Below are 23,824 nucleotides of genomic sequence, written 5' to 3'. Positions count from 1 at the left end.
CGCTATTCAAATTAAAATTAATAAATATTACTCAACACTGTCAATCTCTCTCAATACTGAGAGGACCTTAGACACTGAGAATGAACCATTCTGACTATGGGTCGGTTCGAAACATTGCATTTCTTTAAAAGAAAATGTTTTATGATGTATGGATGTGAATAAGGCAAGGAATTTTGTAAGAATCGTATCAAGTGACGTTATTTGATGTCTGCCTACCTCTAGGGAAAAAAGACGTAATATTATTGATTATTAAATAAAATCCTCTCGCCGCATCCGTCTGTTGGTTAGTCATAAATTCATAATCAACTGATTTCAACAGATTTTCACGCAGTTTTCAGTTCCAGTAAATAGAGTTATTATCGAGAAAATTATAATGATATAGAGGCATAGTTTGTACCCGGATAAATCCAGCGCGGATCGCTACTAAGATATAAGGCAGTTATGTTTTTTTTATTATTTATTTATCAAATAATTCTTCAGATAGCCACTGGTCCGGTTTTCAACAGATTTGGTACATATATAGCGCCTTTATCTGTTTTGTTGAAATACTTTTGCACGGTTCATTTAGCCCGCGATACTGATGTTTGTGTTAATAAATGGAGTAGTTGCAGAACTCTTATATTTACACACATACTTATTATAAAGAAGAGCAACGATAGCAGAGTGATCTAAGAATGATCTTCCCACGTAGATGTTCGAGGGTTCAGACCCAACCATGACTGTTCAAAGTTCCATGTGTTGCGTCGAGTTAGTTGTCAGTTGTTCCAACCCAGGGGTTCCTAACCTTTTCTTAGTCTGGGACCACTTTTATATTTTTCTTGTTAGCAGGGACCAGTATGTACGTATATTAAAAATAAAGTGTCATCCTGCAAATTAGATATTTTAAAATCATTCTCGGACCATATTTTGACTTCCGCTGGTGGTTCGCGGACCACTGGTTGGGAACCACTGTATCAACCAAACGAAACAGAAGACGATAGACGTCGGCTCCATAGAAAACTAAAGACGTAGGTATTCTGTTTCCTCTGGTTCTAACGATGAAGGAAACTTTGAAGTCCACCCAAACTTTGAAGAACTGTTCTAAAGAATTTTCAGGTATGCACTACCTAAAAGTTCTTTAAAACAGTTCTTGAAGGGAAGACAAAGTACTTAACCAGCTTTTGGCTTTTGTGATGGACTCAAGGCTCAATCCTGACCTTATTCCGGTAGTGCCCTAGACCAACAGTAGGACAGTAATGGGTTAAATTCAGTCATTTCTTAAACATAGTTGGTTTCGTTCGCGAATGTTCATTAAAGTTTTGCTTAAATATGCTAATAGTTAGAAAATAAGTCAAAAACACTGACAGGTATCCATACATTCCATGAACTGAGACTGAATCAGATTACGTCCATGAACTGAGACTGAATCAGATTACGAACTAGGAAAGGTTCAATTATTCCCATTTTTAATCAGAAACTATTTTGAGCTTAAAGTACAGTTTATTTGAATATTCCAAGCTTGACTTTTATTTAAAAAAAAAATAATAATTTGCGCGCTGGCCGGTCGCTCAGAATTAGTTATTCATGGTGTAACTCGAAAGACAAATACAATTTTTGAAAATTCCACTTAACATGTGACCTAATAACCACAATTCAAAGTTTACTTGTTCTACTGAAATCACGTGCTCATCCATCTTAGCCTTAGCGCAACAAAGATTGCTTAACCTCATTTTAAATAATATTTTCGCAATCAATATGCAATGTTTTGATCCTTTTATTAGTAAAGATAATATATAATATCAAACATAGACTTATTCAAATATTATGACCAGCTAGGTAAACCCCCGGCGGCATACATTTTTGTCCAATAAATTGTGTAAGAATAAAAATATTTGCGAATACTTATTTCCTTATTTATTAATGCTAAAATGTGTTTGATTGTTTAATTAACCGATTAGCTAATGTTCGGGAAAGCCCCTCTAAAGTTCAATGACCTAAAATTACTAGAATGTTGGGATAGGCTGCAAATAATCGTAAAAGGTAGATTTATTTTAACTGTGCAAATGAATGTCAAAGCACCGTATTTTTTTTATCGTAAATAATTTAAAGAAATATTGCTTCACACCCGTTATAACAATTTAAATAAATTTCGTCTTAATAATGTTTTATCCTATGTAATTGGGGAGAGCATATTGCCATAGACAAGAGACGTTGCGACCAACTAGCGAGCTTTGCGAGTCTCCATCAGAAAAAAAAAACAAAAACACTTAAAGCCAGTTTAATAGTTTAAATAATAGATAAGTCTTGGGTAACTTATCCTGCAAAAGTGTCAGCAGCAAATGTAAGAAAAAGTTGTCAAAAATTCGTTTAATTATCTTACCGACGCTTATTGACGTAAGGTGATACCGAGGTTTAGATTCAGACATCTAGCAATGGACTGCGTGATTAGCAAATAATTCATAAGTTTTAAATAGGCATTAGGCTTTACTTTGTACCTATTCCATCCCCAATTTAAACAGTAGCAGGTTGAATTTTGAAAAATAGGCTCTTTCTTCTTTCTTTTTTTCAAACTATATAAAATATAGGCGTTTTCTTCCTTCAACTGCATCCTAGCAAAATTTTTATTCAAATCCACTCGATAGTTATTGGATGAGAAAGTAAGAGTGCATCCATCCTTATAAGCTTTCTCATAATACTAGCTGACCCACGCAACTTCACTTGCGTCACAAAAGAGAGAATGGGTCAAAAGTTTTACCCGTTTTTGTAACATTTTTATTGCTACTCTGCTCCTATTGTTCCTTGCGTGATGATATAAGCCTTCCTCGATAAATGGACTATCTAACATTGAAAGAATTAGTAGTTCCTGAGATTAGCGCGTTCAAAGAAACAAACAAACTCTTCAGCTTCATAATATTAGTATAGATTAGCAAGGAAAGCAGCAGCAAGGAAACCAGCATTAGCAAGGAAAGATAAATATTTAGCCCAATGACATAAAGCTGAGGATTACAGATCGTATAATTATTTTTTTTCTTATTTGTCTAATATTTTTCGAAGTTTATCGAAGCGGAAAAAAGGACTAAACTTAGTAATTAAATATTTAAAATATAAGGAAATTAATCTAATTACTTATTTTTGTTTCCTTTTTGTAAATTATATTTGTTAACTACCTAATGTTGGGTTAGTAATTATATTTATCCGGTACATACTAGTTCAGCACGCGTGTAATTTCGGCAGATTACAGCACAATTTGCATATGACACTAAAGTGTTTAATTTTGAAAAAGGTAGCCTATGTTTTCCAGGTTTTAAACTATCCTCACGCAAAATTTATTGACCAAATTTCATTAATTGCATGGAAGTATTTAAAAAAGTTTTAAAATCCCACAAGAAAAAAGCTGTCTTTTACTTTTTATGGGAAAATCCCTGAAACGATGCTGACGAAATTATAGGGTGACAGGTTATGACTCAGATAAGAATAATCAAAATCTAGCAAGTAATAAAAATATTCAATATCATTACATTTTATTAAACAAAGTCTTACACCGTGTCTATCTGTCTGTGTGTGATAAACTCTAAAACGAACTAATCCTCACTGCCTCTTTCCTCTGAGTTGAGAACATGAGGTTCTGGGTTTCATTCTTCGGTTGGGCAAAGCGTTCTTTTTACACAATACTGTCCCAATGCCAAGATAGGGTTTTCTTCGAAAATCAACGACGCTGGCCTAGTGCAGTAGTTAAATTCTCTACTACTATCGACTACCGATAACCGGCTAGCTGTCGAGAAATTTTCCACGAAAATCTGTTTAGCGCCTCTACCGGGCTCCGTAAGAACTATTTTGGCAGTACATTTTGAATGTCAAGCTCTCGATACTCGACAGTACCGACTGAAGAGAATTGTGCTACAGGTTAGGGAATTCTTTCAAGAATTGTATTAAAAATTTCACAGACGTGCAAGGTTGCATCACAATTTTTTTTTCACCGTTAGAACAGTGATCATTTTTTTTACTCCGAAAAGTCATTGGTGTGTTGCCTCGGGTTCGAACCATCGAACACTTGAGTGCAAATACATAATTACCATTAGAACAAGTGATAATTATTTCTAAAACACTTCGAAAAGTCATTACTCGTTGCCACGGATCACGAATACCTAAATTAATTAAAGTAATACATAATCACAATTTTGTACGATATTTAACCGACTAGTAAACAAAGTCCCGCCTCTTATCATGACGCAGTCACGTGCAACCTTGAAATTTTATACGAAAATAAAGTTTAGCGAAGAAATAAAACTATTATTATAATATTATCATTAATACTGGTTGTGATAAAACTAAATAACTAGCTTTTTGAATTGAGAGGGGTCATGGTTATATTTTTAAAATTTTGAAACTTGTTTTTAATGGCCCAAATCGTATCAATAATGGAGTTTATACACTATATCCTCTGTGGCGCAAGAGTGTAAACGGCTGCTAATCAGGTCTCAGGTTTGATTCCGTTTCAAGATTTTGAAGAGACATTTATCTCTCATGGAAATATGTCTCATGGGAAAAGTACTCATGGCCTTTTCACATTCATATTAGAAAATGTCTCAATTGTAGCTTGGCGTTTGGTAACGTGTCCGGTAAATGACAATAGACTAGCCCCCTATTACATGGGACTAACATTGTTAATGGCGAAACATGGCTGTATTTTATACACCTCTGCCTACGTTTTCGGGTAAAACAGGCGGTATATTGTGTATGTATGTCTATAACAATGATTAGATGTCAGCGACTTGGTTCCTTCAAGTCGTCGACATAATACTCTTGTAATAAATAGTGGCTGAGTTCGCTGACATTCGTCGGCGGGTCGGTGCTTTCAGTGTGTAAACTCCATTATATTTTTTTATGTGTACGCGAATATTTATGTAACAGTTTTCGAACTTTATAGTGTTTCCCTATTTTGAATAATAAAAATAGAAATAACAAAAAAGAAACAATTTTTTTTATCTAGAATTAACTATATAATGATCAAGAATAATAGTGTTAATGAAATATATAAATGACAGGAAACGTTAAAAATAATTCAGATCAAATATTTAGATTTTTAGGAAAAGGTAGAATTACAAACTTGACGGTAATTATACACTAGTAATTGTTAATACATACATACATACATAATATCAAGCCTTTTTCTCAATTGGAAGTATTTCTCTTGAAACTCATTTTATTTTAAAATTTGCAGTTCCAATATCTTATTTCTATTGCTTACGGTGCTGAAACAATTTTAATTATTAAAAAAAATATTTAAAAAAAAGAACATTTAAGCAATTGGCAACTCCTATAATTGTATGTGTGTCTGTTCATCATCTCGGGACTATAGAGTCCTGGACTTTTCGCAGCCATGCGTGGGGCCACAAGTCAATGAGACAGCATAAATATTCAAAACATATTATATTATGTAAAAGTGCGATAATTATAATGCACTTTTTAACGGATAAATTATAAAATCTTCTCACTAGCGATTTATTACATCAAACCATGATTAAATACGGGGATAGTAGACTCAATAACGAGTCTCATTCAAGCGACCATTTTCATTGTTCAGGCAAATATGAATAATCATGCTTCGAACACAATTCATTTATATCGATAAGCAAAACAATTCAATAAACTGGTCCTTTCACAAACAACTACCATATGAGTGCCTATCAATTGGAACATAAAGCCTTTTTAATGAATTATTTTAAACTAGACTATTAGTGGATCCATGGGGTTAAAGAATTTCAAGAGCAAAAAGGAAATAAGTTCATTCTTTAAGCCCTTAAGGTTTTTTAATTCTATCTACCCCTTAACGAATAAAACACTCCAACCCCTAAATTGTCAAATGAAAAGCCATGATAAAAATAGACTTAAGTTAACTTTTATACATAAAATATTAAATACATAAACTTTATTTTGTAAATATCATCATTTATTTATCATATGATCAGACAGCTCGTTACTTCTCTGTTAAAACTTTCTCAAAGTAAAAAATATCCTAAGTTTTATTCCAGATACAAACTATTAATGTGTCAAATTTTAACAACCCTCAACTTCCCCGGCAAAAGATTCTGCGGAGTAAAAAGTACCCCAAGTTTGAATCCAGGTTATAAACTATCAATATGAAAAATTGTATTAAAATCGACTGAGTAGTTTTTGCGTGAGGTAGCAACAAACGAAACAAAACTTTTGCATTACCGTGTACTGTGGCATCTTTACTTAGCCATGTTAACTTTACTTTAACATCTGAAATATAAATACGGTAGTATTACTTATTCTGTGATATAAATAAGTCATATTTTTAATTAAAGTCCTAATTTAGTTTATTATGAATCTATATAGATTAGTACCATGACGAAGTAAAGCCACAGTTGACTGTAATCCCCAATTTCTGAGTACATATAGCGGTAGTTTATGTATTCAATATCGTGTTTTATATAAGTTTAAACGCTATTGAATAGATAAACTACCGCTAAATGTACCTCAGAAACTGGATAGGTAGTACAGTCAACTGTGGCTTTACTTCGTCATGGTATTAACCTATTAATAATTTAATTAGGAATATGTTTTAGTTTATCTGTTCAAAAGCGATTTTTATATGAGTTTAAACGCTATTGAATAGATAAACTACCGCTAAATGTACCTCAGAAACTGGGGATATATGTTTAACTTTAGTTCATCTATTCAATAGCGTTTAAACTCATATAAAAACGCTATTGAATACATAAACTTCCGCTAAATGTACTTCAGAAACTAAGGGTTAATTAGGCTTAAAAAGTTATATAGCCTTTAAGAAGTTTATAACCGGCTAGTTTTAAAAATAAATCGCGAACATACGTCCGTCGCGTTCGCGTTCTACATTCGAAATAATAATTGTATTAAGGAAACATGAGCGCCGCGCATGTGTTTGTTTGTTTGTTTACCCACCGGTGACGTCATATGTTTATTCTCGCGGGGACGATGGGGCAAAATGGATGCGGGAATGATTTTTTTTGTTTTGTTAAATTATTTTTTTGCTTTTTTGTTTCTTTGTAACGATGTGTTGAGTATTTAAGGATTGTTGAGAGAATGTTTTATTCAGAAAATAACTTTTTTACGATTTTCAGAGTGATATGAGGGAATTACTGTTAAATTGTTTTGAAGGTTTGGTGTAGCAGATTTCTATGGTAGTGTATTCTAAGGTTTCTAGTTTATGAAGTTTCTGATTTAGTTTTAAGCATGTTTGAATTTGCGGGATCTTTTATTTGGATTTTCAATGTAGCTGATGTATAATTCTGCGAATGGCCAAATTATTAGTAAACTTGCCACAAAACAAAGAGAGTTATAAGTGAAGTGTACTTTTAACGATATAATTATCGATTAAAGTTTATATTTAAGAGAAGAGAAATAAAAAAGTTATATAGATAAAATCGATAATTTTCAGTCTTTTTTCTCTTAGCTGAGGTCAGTTAGTGCAAGGAAAGTTTCGGAACCTTCGAAACTAAAAAAAAATATCGTCATGCAAGTAAAATAAAACGTCTATTAATTTCTAACGTATATGTAATGATTGGCAGATCGGCTTGCAAAATATATAAGTATATGACTGGCAGGCCTTGCTGATAATAAGAAGGACATCAATATTTTCTTTAATAACGCGATGAGTTGCGATTTATCCTATCTTAACTGGTGTAGTGGAAAAATCGCTAAGTCATTATTCGCTAATCAATTCACATAACTAGTAAATAAATGTTTATTTATACATTTAAATTAGATTCACTAGTATTTCATTTGTACACCCATATCAGTACGGAATGGGACTACAGCACAAACGGATTAACTTCAAATAATTAAGAGACCAGAAATATTAATTGTCATTTAGTTATGAATGTATTATTGGTGTATCGCAATATTAGTGTGATAGATGATGGTAGTGAGTGCGGGCTGGCATGGTCTGGCGAGGAGTGGCGAGGATGTCATTGAAGCCGCGCTGCCCCTTGTTTACACACGCACACAGGCGCGCGCACGCACACTCGGCCGCGCCCGTCGCCCGCTTATTTAGGTATATTGTTGTTTATTTTATTCGGCGCTATGCTCCGACACGGGCCGAGCCTTTCGACTCAGTTTTAACGCGCACGTTTTATGAAACGACAACTATGCGTCGATGTTCGCTCGCCGGCGATAATAATTATTCATATCGGAACCGTCTCTAGCGACCGAAATAGCGACGCGGTAAACAAATTCGCGATTTTATTGGCAGGTCCTCATTGTAACTAGTAGATTTTTTCCGGCATTATTTACATTTTATTTATTTTTCATAACCTATTCGCACGCTCGCCGGTGCTCGGTTGTCTCCGCGAATCTTAATGGTAGTTAATCATAGTTTATTTTTACCGCGCAACGTGTGTTAATAAGTGGGGCCACTTGTCGTCGTTTCTTTTATTTCGCCATAGTGTTTGATTAAAACTCGCAATTGAATTGCGGAAGCGTTTCGGCCGTGAAATAATATTCGCGAATTCGCACCGCGATATGAAGACAGTCGGCACGAAGACCTAATTATAAAGATAACAAGATATAATTTTGATTAACAACCGTGATAAATAATGATCGATGTAGGCGTCCTGTTGTGACACTATTGTATTGAAATGTGTTCGCCGCGCTTTTGGAAGTTTTGAAAAATTCGAATTCGCTTTTGGCGGGAACGTGAGGTGCTAACGAAGAAGTAGGCTGCACAGAAAGTTTGGAAAAGTGTTGAGCACACATCGGATGCTGGCGAGTGTTTTTTCAACGCGTTTTCGAGGCTAAGCGCTAGTTGTTTAAACAAGTGTGTTTTCTAATGGATTTATTTTGAGGTGAGTTTAAATTTACTTGTGTGTTGGTGTTTGTATTGTTTGCTCTTGGTGTTTTGTGTGCGTGTTCGCGCCGGTGGCGGGAAACCAAATACCTAGCCGGTTCCGTGCATGTGTGAGTGTACAAACAATGGGCGAGTGTGCGTGCGCGACTTATTGTCACTTTGTGTAAGAGGGGAGACAGGGAGGGAGAGGTTACTTGTCATGTATTTAGGCGAAGACGAACTTTGATGAGTTGACTTTTTAATTTATGTGCACCTTTTATGGCAATAGGAAAAAAATATGGTTGAAGTATATAATATTTGTTCACGTATCGACGTATTAGATTTATCTCTATTGATTTTTGTCATCACATTACCAAAAGTTTTGTGTAAACGCGAAATGTAATTAAGGTTGATTTTTAAGTGCGTTGTCCTCTCAGGAAGCGAGAGGCCTTCTTTGTGAAGTATCACATATCAATGTGGCGAAACTTTATTATACACTCATTGAAAAATCATTTTAAAATTCTGACCGACTATGCTAAGCTTTGATTTATGAAGTTTTTGTTTTAAACATTAATAAATATGCCCAGAATAAAACAATACAATATTTTCCGTGCCTAATATTAAATTTTTAAAAAGTAACTAAGGATAATAAAATAAAAAATTAAAATGATAGAGTCCACGATAAACCAAGAACAAGTAATAAATACCTCATTTCCTGATCAGTTATAAATGTATAGGCTAACTTTATTTTAATTTAGCGTATAAACAAAAAATGCAAATGTTGGAAATAATTTTGCATAAAATAAGTGTACGCGTAATGTTTCCTAAACAAAAGACTTATGTATTAACATTTTATTTATTTAAAGAACTTACCTAGTTCTGCGAATATATTTAGATGGTATAAATAAATGTTAATTACGAAATAGTCTAAAATATAGTTTGTCATAAATAATATTAATAATTTAAATTTTATACTTCAAAATATATTTTAGACAATTTTTCCCCTTTCTCCTTTTAATAATAGAAAATAAATGTCACTTATAGAGCCTTTCTTATGCCCGGTTTCTTAGGCGCACTTAGCAGTAGTTTATGTAGGTCCTGTATTCAAATTGTGTTTTTTATATGAGTTTAAACGTTATTGAACAGATAAACTACCGTTAAATGTACCTCAGAAACCAAGGGTTAAGCGAGTTAAAATACAATAATATAAGTACTTAAGTAATTAATTATTTAATTGTTACAACAAGACAGCGACGGAGAGATATAATATGATGCATTATTCTAATATTATTTAAAACTATTTTATTTCTGTATAATAATAGATAATTACAGTTTAGCGAATGTAGGTGTAAATAAGTAAAAATGTGAAAAACAAATGTTTATAATTATTTTATAACGTATTTATATAACTTTTGGGACGCACAAACTGTGAAACGGGCACAAAATAAAACCATTTATTACGTACACCAAAAATATGGATTTTCTGTGTAAAAGTCCTTATAAGTGTACAAAGCAACTATAAATAACTTAATTAAATAAAAATGACAAATAAAAAACACTCAATATAACAATAATTTAGATTATTTGTTTATTTTATTTTTATTTTGAGCTAGTGGTGACACAAATGTCAAACACTTAGGGAAATTAAAAAAGTTAAAAACGTACATTGACTATAACTTATTTATTTAATTACTAGCTGACCCGCGCAACTTCGCTTGCGTCACGTAAGAGAGAATGGGAATTTTCCCCGTTTTTGTAACATTTTTCGTTACTACTCCGCTCCTAGTGGTCGTAGCGTGATGATATATAGCCTATAGCCTTCCTCGATAAATGGGCTATCTACCAGTGAAAGATATTTTCAAATCGGACCAGCAGTTCCTGAGATTAGCGCGTTCAAACAAACAAACAAACTCTTCAGCTTTATAATATTAGTATAGATAGGAAAATAATTCAATTATTTTTCTATAATTAAGTAAATAATGAAATTATAGATAATTTCACTAAAATCATTCAATTAGTTATTATTATGAACTATTGAAAAAAAACACTGTAACACTTAATGGATATTATCAGTCTTAAGTCACGGATCTTTATGTATTGCCATGTTGAATTTCATCAAAATCGAATCAGCGGTTTAGCATCTGAAAGCGGACAAACAGACAGACTTTCGCTTTATATTTGTAGTATTAGTATGAAAGATTGTAAGAAAATATACTCAGACATATGCATAGTTTGCACTAAACTATCTAGGTACTAACTAAATTTCAATACAATTTGAATACGAACAATACAAGTTTATAACCTAAATTAATATCTAGATACTTTTTAACTAAATCCATCCACGCAGATTTCTTCTCTGGCAAAAACTAGTTAAAACATATTCAAAGTCAACTCGCAAAATATCTAAACGTATTATATACTTATTCACCGCCAAACATTTGGTTACAAGTAATAATTAATTTACATAATCAAACAAGGAAAACAACTTATTTGAACAACAAATTATCAAAACAGATATAATTATTTGAACTAACTTTTAGAACATATTTTGCACATTTTAAGTTTTTAACCCTTTAGGCTTGCCATACACATAGTTAATGCGCGCGGATAGATCTCTGAGGTTAAGTTACGCTTGCCCAGGTTGTTCTGTGGATGGGTGACCATCTTATACTTATAGAGTTCCTCCATGTTTTGGAAGGCACGTTAAATTGTGGGTCCCGGCTGACATTTTTAAAGATCTTTGACGGTCGTTAACAGAAGTTAGAAGCTTGAAAGTCTGACAAACAGTATTACCGAAGGGTGTGTTATAACCCACGTAACTGGGTTGTGGAGGTCAGATAGAACGTCGCTCCATGTAAAACACTGGTACTCAGCTACATCCGGTGAGACTGGAAGCCGACTCCAACATAGTTTGCAAGAAAGGCTAGGCTGAAAAGCTTGCTACACACACATTCGGTTCGGCATTAATCGGTCTAGCTGAGTAGTTAAACCGAATATACATATGTAGATGAACCCGATTGGCACAAGCCGAACAAATTAATCGGTTTTGTTGTTCGATAAATATTGCCGAACCGAATAATATATTATGTGTATAGTAAGTATTACTGTCACACTGTACATGTTTCTACTGATACTAAGACAAGGGTTTATAAGTCCACCACTCTGACCAAATGCAGACTCTGCATTCCTTCAATAACTGTTTAAATAACTCTCAGGTTTCATCTGTGTGTTGTCTTTCACCGTTAGAACAAATGATAATTATTTCTAATACACACATTACTTTAATAAAAAACACATTGGTGTCTTAGGTTTGAACCGATGTCAACTATGCGCTGAATTGCGCCCGAAGCTAATGCTTATAGCTTTTAAGCAAGCTATTAGAGTAAAGTATATACTTTTGAAAACAATTTCCACTTTATGTCTTCATATCAATTAATAAATTATCCAATTCTAGCCTTTCGTTATTTATTCTTTAGCTTTCTTTTAAAACATGCTCAATTATATTTGGAAATACTGTGCAATTTCTCCACTATTTAATCACCTTAATTTCTTTCAAAACTAGTTTATCAGAACTTAACTATGTAAAATACATTCAAAATCTGTTTAACATCAAAGCTTCTTAAAAAAGGGTATACAGAGATGTCGCTCGAGACTGGGAAAGGCAAATAAAGGGGGATGGAATAAAAACAAGGGTCTGGACCCTTACGATACAGTTTTTTTTTATTTTGTTGCACAGAACAGACGCTATTTTTGTTTGAGATAAGTAAATAATTCTTCAAGACTGATGATAGGTGCTTTCAGTAACGATTTTATAAGACGATAATGTTATTGTCTATTGCCATAAAATTTTGAACATTTCGTTTGGCTCCTTTCTAAGATCAAGTAGACCGAAGACGCTCTAAAAATACAGTTAGTCAGTCCATAGTAAGGACCCGTTGTTATTATAAATTCTCAAAACTAAGCATAATATCTATAAAAAAATAAATTCTTTTCACCCAGAATAAGGGTAAGCGTAGCCTCTGAGGACTGAGTCCACCACGTTGACCGAAACGATAGACTCTTCATACCTTCAAGAACTGTTTTAAAGAACTGTCAGGCATGCAAGGTTTCATCACCATGAAAACATAACGCTATAAACTAGAAAATTGTTTTCAATTTCAAATGCAGACTTCGACCTTAGAAAATATACACTTAATTTTAAATAATATTTACTTATTAATTTCTGAGTAATTGTTATAATTAATAGTTGATAAATAAATGTAATTTTTACAATCGAAGACAGTGGATCAAAGATAATAAATAAATACCTAGTAATGCAGGTGAATTACCGACTGATATCATTATTTATTTGTCATGTTTATATGTCATATTATTTATTATATGATTCGACCAAAACAACATTTAATTGCATAACCATTTTAATTACTACTCATGATATTTTGAGCATGTAACAGCGTATTTTTTGTATATGTAACACTGAAATAGCAAATTTAGCTGTATGCTCTATACAATGGTCTACCAGGCGACTCTCAAGTGGACAAGGGCTCGAACTTAGGGCCCACCCCCAAAAGTTTAAAAGTATGTGTGTATCAGAAAAAGTGACACTTTTTCTAACGGTGAAGGAAAATATCGAGATGGAACCTGGCATGTTAAAGAATTGCGTGACCTGGCCTGAATGGTGATTTTACTCATGAGCCTTACTTAATTCCTGAAGCAGAATCTTGCCTGCAGCAAGAGGGACTTCTACAAGCCTAACGTTTTTCCCATTTCTTACTCACTAGTTGAACAATAACGGGTTGATTTTGGGACTATATTTTTGATACACCTCTCCCAATCTCAAAACACTCAAACACAGCTCTTGCAGTTTTTAATGTTGAGCTTTTCTACGTGAGTCTATTGCCACAGAACTAAATTTCAAGCTGCTATCAAAAATATAGAGCTTCATGTAAAATACTGGTATCCAGCCGACTCCAACATCGTTGAAATAGACGCTAGGCGGATTTATCAAAAATATTGCGACATATTAAGTAAATTAAAAATATTATAATCCTTACTCGACTTATGCATTGAATTCCATACCTCGTGATCTGCAGTTACCTACATTTCTGCGTCAAAAGACAGTCTTAGTGTAACACATTATCTGCAACTTTATCTGTCAATTATCCAACACTTATCATAGACTTACCAAGGCGATACAAGCGAATCGTCTGCAAAATTGTTGATTCATTGAGAATCAGTGTCACAGGTTGCATTACTGATAAATATATTTATTACCTATAAATATTATCTTTCCTAAGATAATAGTAAAAATGATATTGTTTTTTAACCTTTTGTATACATGTATACAGTTTATAGAAGATAATGAAACTGTATATTTTACTAGTAAATATAAATAAGTGTTATGAAATATTTTTTTGTACTGCGCTTTATATCTACCTACCTGTAGTGCTATTCTCTACCACTATCGACTATCAACAACCTACCGATATTTTTTTTATGAAAATTCAAACTGCGCCTCTAGCGGGCGTTGTGAGAACTATTTTTGCAGTACTTTTTAAATGTCAAACGTTCGATACTCGAAATTATCAACTGTAAAGAATTGTGTGACTGTAAGTCTTCATAAAGCTGGACAATTTCCACTGGTGGGTCTAAGCCAGAGGGTGGCTTTATTTTATGGCTTTACCAACTGATAGTACATCGAGAATAACGAAAATACATCTTAACTTATCTCGATGAATACTGTTTAACAGTCTCAATGCAAAATCTTATCAAAATCGGTTCAGCAGTTTAACTGTGAGTAAACATCATAAGGATCATTCAATGAGATGCCCTATCTTACGCAAAATAAAGCCTGTAACCGCTCTTTACTCTACATACCCACTTTTCCCAAACTTTTAATAAAGAACGGGAAAATAGGTAAGCAATGCTTTTCAATAACTTATCCCCGATTGACGTTAAGCCTACTAAAGTTAAGTTTTCAAGACAATTTACTTGTTTCGTTAGAATATGTAACAATTATTGCCTAGTAACTAAGCTACTGTAGTTAAGAACATAAATAGGCGTTATATTAGACTTAGTAATAGAATTATAATTGCCATTTTATACAAAAAAACTGTTGTACATAAAATATTAAATTGTTTTTAACAAGTATACTAGTTTTTTTTAATATAAGTTGTACTGTAAGTGAGTCAGATGGTGAGATGTTAAGTGCTTATGTTGCGGCTTGGGTTTGGATGGGTAGGCGCTGACTTACTGTCAATTGATTTTAGGTGTACATGTCAATATGTAAGTTATTCATATTTTTAACAACCTTAAAAATGGGAGGGAATTCTTAATTCTCCGATAAAGATTTTTTTAAGATTTGAGCCTATAATGAAGCTTAGATTTACTTTGGTCTCTACCTACCCCATTAAAATGGGCGCCAACCTCTCATGAAATATTTTGTAATTTAATCTATTTAGTTAGATAATTCTGTAAATAGGTTCTGTATTACGAGATGTATGTTTGTATGTATGTGAATGAATCAAGGGAAGTTTGTAAGGATCGTACCATGTCGCGTTCTTTGGTCTCTGCCTACCCCTATGAGAACAAGGCGTAATTTTATGTATGTATTAACTACTAACGTTACTAATAAATTGGTTTTACCTATAAAATATATACAGGATATATTTTATACGTGCTTTAGATAAGCTAAAATCTAATTTAATTTGGTTACTAATTAATGAATAAAGGAAAATAAAATGTATTTACTATATTTATCTATACGTAAATAATACGCGTATTAATAAACACTAAATATTGTCTTATATAGAGAAGGAAAATTGACAAAATTAGTATAGGAAATTTTGATCTATGAAAAATAAAATAATTGGTTGAAATCCTGTCATAGGCATTATTACTACGAATCTAAGATATTTATTTTTTCCTTAGTTTGCTATAGTGTCACTCTGATCTCATATATCCATTTATTGGGTGCCAGGGGATGTTCCCAAGAGAGAGATTCACCCCCGGTTTCTGAGGTTCATTTAACGGTAGTTTATGTATTGAATAGCGTCAAAACTCATACAAAAAACGCAATTGAATAAATAGATAAACTACCGCTAAATGTACTCAGAAACCGGGGGTTAAACGACGATGACCAGGGGGGTTAAGGGAGTGTTCCCCGGTTAAGTACAGCGGTAATTTGTTAATAAGAACTTAGCCGAGAAGGCTTTAATTTACTTCATAGAGACTTATGACAGGTGACAAAACAGATGAGGCCTACGCCAAATACTGATCAAATGCTGATAGGCCTTCGGGCGCTTAAAAATATGAGTGAAATCTTTAAATCAAGTCATTTAGGTCAAAGGAGATCATCCATTATGGGCCTTTTATCAAAGTGCCTTTTTTCAAAGTTTTTGCAAAGCTCTATCGATATATGCCCCTTTTTCTTGGTGGCCGGCACTTTGAAAAGAGGCCCAAAAATGTATGAAGCCTGGATGATCTCCTTTTGACACTTATGATAGTCGTAACAATTACTGGATCTGCCACTAGCTCGGATAGGGAGTAGAGCCTTATGAGAAGAGCTAGCCTCTCTCGGCTATTCTTTTCAATCGCCGCAATTAACAATGTTATTGATACAATAATTGATCATGTGAGCAGCTAGAATTTTTGCTGTTCCCTATGAGATTTTATTCTCATAGGTACAAGTATTGTTATTTTTAATTTCACCGTGACTTATTAACCTTTTGTTGAAATAGAATGTAATTTTAGAACCTTATTACCATTTAGTCTGAAAATATTTTTATGATTTATGAAAGTGTACGGTATAACTAATTTTTGTTCCCTAGAAGTCTGTTTTATTTTTGAATTATATAATATTAGTAACTAGGTTACATTGACAATGTTTTTTTTTTCAATAATTAATTTTACCTATTTACCGAATAATGGTTTCGAAATAACAAACATTTTAATGTGGTCTTCAAACGGTCAAGTGCGTAATACTCGTAACCAGCGGTCATGTATGACAAGTTGTATGAATGTGAATGAAGCAGAGGAAGTTTGTAGGGCTTTAGACACTACTGTTCTTCTGTCTTTAACAACTGTTTAAATATAAGGTAGGGATATTTCTCATGAATCATGTAAATTTTGTTTTAAATCGAAATGTGTTAAAACTCTACGAATTGAAAATCGTTTTTCAATTTGTAAATAAATAAATTATAATATGAGGGAAGGGTTAGGCCATGTGTCAGCCACGCTGAATAACTGAGGGTTTGGGGACTTTGCATATCTTCAAGAACTGTTCTAAAGAACTCTCAGGTATTCAAGGTTGCATCACGATGTTTTCCTTCACCTTTGGAAAAGTGATAATTATTTCTAATACACACATAACTTCAAAAAGTCATTGGTGTGTTGCCTCGGGTTCGAACCTGCAATTTGTTCTTAAATTTGTTACATGAATATTGTTACAACTACTACTTTACGACGTTTATCCGCCACTTTATCTACCAGATACCTATCTGTTAAGTCGTGATGTGTATTACATTGTAACAAACACAACTATTTTCTAATAATACGCGTACAGACATGTCAATTGACAAATACTTCAAAGTATACACACGGAATGATAATTGAAACTAAATTATGCAAAATGCTAAACAAATTCATGTACAAACTATTGTATATAGAGTTATACAAATAGAGCTTTTTTAGGCAACTTAGCAACGATCATATAGTGTATTTTTAACGAGTGTGTGTTTGTTTGTGTGTGTGTTTGTATGTGTGTGTATGTGTGTGCGTGTAGGCGTGACGGGCCGATAGCGTTATCGGGCGAGCCTTGCAAAAATATACAACATACAGTATATGTAAAGAATATGTATGCTACAGGTATATTTTATAATTGTGTGGTTTAATGTTTTTAGTTCCTTATTGCGGTTTAGTTATGCGACTTTTGGGTTCGTTTGTTTAGTCAAAAATATTTCTGACGTGCATTTCTTTAATGTTAATTTTGACTGACTTTACATGAATACAAGTACCTAACTTATTTTAAGTCTGATGTCAATTATGTCCTTTTTGTAATAAATGATTTTTTCTGTTTTAACCAGAAACAGACGTTATTTTTTTTGATTATTTAAGACATATTTTCTAAAACTATTCATAATCTATTGGTGTTACGGTTCGCTACTGTTACTAATTAAGTAAACTCAGTAAAAAAAAAATTCACTACGCCATACTAATTACGAGTCCTAAAAATATAAAAAAAAATTACCAAATTATATTATATTTTGTATAATAATATTTAGTTTTAATTATATATTTATGTTTTTTGAGATTTATTTAAATACATATTCTATAATACAAACTTATGCGGAACTCAACATTTAGAAATTAACGCACTTAACCTTTAATTATATTTAAATTAAAATACAATGGCGGAATATATAATTTAATTCTATTTATATACTTATTAAAACAATACGTTGCCTTATTAAATTTATTATAGGCGTAAATTCGCGATTTATTTGCAAACGAACAAGTGTATTCGTATATTTTAAGCAAAATTTAAATTAATTAATTAATATTTTTAGTTAAATTGCTTATACTATGCGGTAGTTTATGCGACAGTATCGCGGTTCGATTCTTGGGTCAGGCTATATTTGTTTTTTTTTCAATTTCGGTTAATGTATTTTAATTGTAACCTGGAGTTTGGTAAAGCAAGTTGGTAGATATATGGCAATAGAATCTCCCTGTTTTACTTGCGAATAAAAACTAAATTACCCAAAATGTGGATGAATTTCACACATTTTATAAAGATTCTGAGCAAATACTGAGCAAGGTTAATTAAGTTTTATTTCAGTTTTTTGAAAATGAGTTTGTTTATTGTCCTTTTTCTCAAAAACAACTGAACAGCTATTGAAATATTTAAGTCTTGTAACCGACTATGTTGTCGCAGTTGTTTTAACATTTTTTGTATAATTATTTTATTTGTTGACCTTGGACGCATTGCCAAAAGAAAATACTATTTTTACAAGTACATCGTAATATATACAGTTTGGTGTTTTTATTTGCACATAGTTTTTTTTTTTTTTTACTCATAGATTATTAACTAGTAGGTATAAGAGCGCATATCAAAATACCAAGAAAGATTTTTATTTTAAATCGAAACTTACAAGACTCTTATTTAGTAAACAGATGCCTGCCCAGCAGTGGGATTGGCTACTTGCTCATTAAAACGTTTCGTCCCACATTTCAGTGAAGTCGATTTGAGAAGTTGCTTATGCTGGATCCCAGCTTCCCAACTATCTCCAATAAAATTACATCAAAATTGGCACAGCGCTTAAGCCACGATAGCGTACCAGAGAGATTTTCTCATTTATAATATCAGAATATGTAAGAATAGACAATATAGGATATACATATATTTAGAACTAAATACACTCTATTCAGCAATATTTATTGCTTAAACAATATAACTGACGCCTCACGGTCTCCCGTTTCTAAAAACTCCATTAAAAATAAAGAATAAATCATATCGTTCGAAAATGGCGCGTATAAATAACATACACATGTTTAATCTAACATTTTTGCGTGTACGTGGATTTTTAGCGCGAAATTGCGCCTTCCTACTGATAAAACAAAACAACCTAAATAATAACTCGGCCTCGAAATCTAAATAAATTACTATCAGCAATGCTTCCGACCTCCTTTTGCTTCCTAAACATTCTGAAATTGGCGCGTGCCTTCATAGACTCACGATTTATTTTTTTAATGGTTTCAACAATGCATTGTGTACAGCCAAGTATTTGAGTATCGATTTTTTTTGTTTCTTAATCTATGTGTTACGATTTGAGTCTGAATTTAAAACTAAAATATACTTAACCTGGATTCCAGATACAGTTCTTTTTAAAACTTAAAACTGAAATATTTTTTCCTTTGTTTTAGAAAAGGAATTAGGACGTCATGTTTCCTGAGTTTAGCTGCGGTAAAACGTCAATAAATTGTTTTGTTAAAAATTAAACTACAACTCGACAAATGATTCGTCCGTGGCTTTGGCTTGTGGTTAAAATGATCAAACGTTGCTTAACCGAAGTGTATTTTCACTTTAAAAAGGACCAACAATTTAATGTAGCAATAATAGTTCTGAAAAACATGAAAATTTTAACATTCTCACTGCCTCAATTAGTATGACAAATTCTCGTAATTAGAAACTGTTCATAATTTTGTCTCAGAACTAAATAATAATAAAAAGTACTTCAACGCATAGCGCTCTCCTCCTTACTTTTTAAATTTATATATTAAATAACATAGTTTATTTGAAATATCCATTATAATTCGTAAATATTCTTGAGTGAGTAAAGAATAAAGTGATGCACGAGCATCGACCTTATTTTGCTTAGCTAATCAAAAAAATGAGCAAGAGGAGCTCGTGGCTTAGTTAACATCAGCCGCGCGGATCGATCTCTGAGGTTAAGCAACGCTTGCTGAGGTTGATTTGTGGATAGGTGACCATCTTATACATATCGAGTTCCTCCGTGTTTCGGAAGGCACGTTAAATTGTGGGTCCCGGCTGTCATTTTCGAAGATATTTGACAGTCGTTAACAGTAGTCAGAAGCTTGAAAGTCTGACAACCAGTCTTACCGAAGGGTACCGTGTTATCCCAGGTAACTGGGTTGTGGAGGTCAGATAGGCAGTCGCTCCATGTAAAACACTGGTATTTCAGCTGCATCTGGTGAGACTGGAAGCCGACTCCAACATAGCTTGGAAAAAAAGGCTAAGCTGATATATTATAATCAACAAAAAAATACTAATATTGGTTTTTAGAGCGTTTTATCTGCCGTAATACATTATTCTACATCAGTTGTCCTGCCCCTTCGTACACACATTGTCCTATAAAGTAATTAATACGCATAATGAGCGATAACATTGATTTATTTTGCCGTTTACGTAGAGTGCTGTTTACACGTCATTACAAACAGCTATAAAGATATTTACTACATATATCTTTAACTAACTAATACCCGCGACTTCGACTGTTTAGAAAGATTTTTGGAGTTAAAAGGATTGTTTTGAATGCAGGTTTTTCATCTTCAACCAAATATTTCGATGCGTAAAAGTCAAGTTAAAAGTATTGATTGAATGCAGGTTTTTAATCGACATCAAAAGATTTCTATGGGTAGAGTGTCCTATGTGAGAGTTCGGGTTTTCAAAGTATTTGTGTTCTAAATTGCAACAAAATATATTTTGTAGTTTTTGAATGGGAATAAAAACATGAATTGATTTGTACCAACTTGCGTAATTATAATAATAGGATTGGAATTGTTAAAATGAAAATAAAATTTAGGGCCGATTTTCTGTTGTTACATCACTTTATGCGCAGAAGAAAACTCAATATTATTCGTTATGCAGAAAACTCAAGGGGATAATTTAATCAGCCTAGAAAGCTGTTCACAGGAGTAATAAGTGTGACATTTTATCTCTGTCTGCTTACTTTCTTGTGTGATTTTATGCTAAAGTTAAAAATGCTCCCAGTTTTATTCAGAAAGTCTTCGTGAGCGCTAAATAACACCCATGCCTAATAAGCCTTACTCACCTCTCTATAGACCATAGATTTGTAGTTAACCGTAAATACGGTACGGAGATGGTAATTTTCTATTTTACTAGCTGACCCGACAAACTTGGCTTTGCCATACAAATAAAGAAAAATATGGGTTATAAAAATAGATGGCCGATTCTCAGACATACTCAATACGCTCACAAAATTTCATGAGTATCGGTCAAGCCGTTTTGGAGAAGTACGGTAAGTAACATTGTGACATAGAAATTTTATATATAAGATAATTATTAGTCAAGCTTATTAAAATAGAGTTTTTTTATAGACATTTTTCTTTAAAGATACTTCAAATTTGATAGCATATAATCAGCAAATTCAGTCCTTCAAACAATGACGTCGGTAAAATTGTATACAATATAAAAATGTTTATTTCACATAAAAAGCGTTATCTATATCAGTAAGTTGTTACGTAGGTCCGTGTGTAAACAATATTTGTTTTGAACATTTTTGTATATATGTAAGGATGTGTGTTTGTGTGTCTGTGGTACGTTTTATTTAGATAAATGAGGTTTATTGATTTCATGTCTGGATTATGTTTATCGTTAAAGGCCTAGTTTTGTGACACTTTTTACACAAATAATGTATTAATGTACAACATTAGTATAAGTATTTCGATCTATGTATAGTTCGAAAGGTAGTTTCTCTAAAACATAAACGAGCTCTTATCTTTATATATATAATTCTTCTGTAAGTGTGTATGTCACTGAACTTCTCTTAAACGACTGGACCGATTTTGATGAATATTTTTGTGTGTATTCAAGGGGATCTGAGAATGGTTAAGATTATTAAAAAAGGTTTAAAATTTTCAAATTAAAGACGTGTAGACAGGACAACGTCTGTCGGGCGCTCTAGACCTGTATATTCATAATGTATTGTGTGTAAAACTAAATCTAGATCCTGGGTCACTTCGGACTTAAAAAAAAGAAAGATGTGACTGTATTTATTACTATTAAAGCTCGCTATGTCATCATTGGGATACATAATACAGGCATCATTTTATGGAAATTCTTTGATTCCTCTCTCTTAAGACTTGGAATCTTTCACTAGCGTCCCGCAAAGAAGACATTTCTTAACAGCAGTAGTCCTTAATAAGGCAGATAATAAGACTAGAAAAGAAAAGAAGTAATCGAAAGAAAAATGACAAAATCAGTTCAGCAATTTTCGAGATAGGCACAAATAAACATGCCAACATATCATATAATAAAATAACACTGTTAGTTCTCTCGCTATCTCTTCAGAGATTACGAATAATCTTTTATATTGTAGGTAAATCATTGTTTTGTTTTCAATGTAGGTAAGTGGGGTAGTTCATTAGCATTATCATTTGCAATAATATTGCGAGGAAATCTTCAAGCCTTCTTCTCTTCTCCATCGTATGGTTAGTGGTCAACCAAGTGTCAAAGTTGTTTAAGACGCCCGAAGGCCTTTGACGTGGCTTAACGACTGTTATCGTAGTAGATAACAAACGGGCCGACTTTTTACGTGCCGGACGAAGCACGGAGACGCCCAGTTCAAATACCACTATGCGGTCACCTATCCATGGAATGACCGCGCCAAGGGTTGCTTAACCCACAGATCGTTTACCGAGCGGTGTGCGCAACTGGCTATGGGTGCCTCTATTCAAGCCTGATACATGGACAGTAGAGTAGAGAAAGGTATGATTGTTGCGCGATTTAGCTCGGTGGTTAACGTGATTACCTCGCTTTAATCGCTGAAGTGCCATGTAGGTTCGAATCGAACCTAGGACCAATTTTTATGTGATGAGCACGAGTATCTGATTTTGAGTCCTTCAGGGTCGCTAAGTTTTAATTGTATGTACTTTTATCGATTGTTTAACAAGAACTTTTGTAGTAAACTATTATAATGATTATCAGCCTAGCCTTTCTTCGAAGTATGTTGGAGTCGGCTACCAGTTTCACCAGACACAGCTGGTTACTAGTATTTTACATGGAGCGACTGCTAATCGGACCTCCACAACCCAAGTTACCTGGGTTAACATGTTGATCACCCATCCATAGACCAAGCTAAGCAAGCGTAGCTTAACCTGTGAGGTCGATCCGCGCGACTGTTGTTATTTAGCCACGAGCTCGTTTTATAGTGAAAATGAGCAATAAAAAAATACGTACATTTGTATTTACATTTCTTAGTTTATGTACATATAGGTAAGTCCCATGGGATATAGCAACTGTTATCGCATCAAATTAACCGTTTAAAGGCGGCCAATAATGATTACCCATATTTAGGTAAACAGGAAAACTAAGTTCACAATGAATGCCAAATTATAACGTGTTTCAAACACGATATATTATTTACAAGGTTTATGTAAATAACATTTAGAATATTAAGAATTTAGTTCTCTTAAGTAGATTAGTAGACTTACTTAAGATAATACAAGATTGTGGTTTATTTTTCTTTGAATTGAAAAGAA

The 23,824-nt window shown here is 33.1% G+C and overlaps 1 protein-coding gene across 6 annotated transcripts in view; it reads left to right on the top strand.

The window, feature by feature from the left end:
- Positions 1 to 8,008: 8,008 nt before the first annotated feature.
- Positions 8,009 to 23,824, top strand: part of FoxP (forkhead box transcription factor P) — a 56,858-nt gene continuing 41,042 nt past the window's right edge. Inside the window, exon 1 of one of the 6 annotated variants that reach the window (XM_076130938.1) lies at positions 8,009 to 8,825. The gene's annotated coding sequence lies outside the window, so the exon portion shown is untranslated. The remainder of the gene's footprint in view (positions 8,826 to 23,824) is intronic. The other 5 variants (XM_076130937.1, XM_076130943.1, XM_076130940.1 and 2 more) reach the window with 5 other exon arrangements.

Source organism: Anticarsia gemmatalis, chromosome 25 (genome assembly GCF_050436995.1).
Source record: "Anticarsia gemmatalis isolate Benzon Research Colony breed Stoneville strain chromosome 25, ilAntGemm2 primary, whole genome shotgun sequence".
Taxonomy (NCBI): domain Eukaryota; kingdom Metazoa; phylum Arthropoda; class Insecta; order Lepidoptera; family Erebidae; genus Anticarsia; species Anticarsia gemmatalis.
The sequence above is the reverse complement of the archived record's forward strand: the minus strand, read 5'-3'. Positions and strand labels throughout refer to the sequence as shown.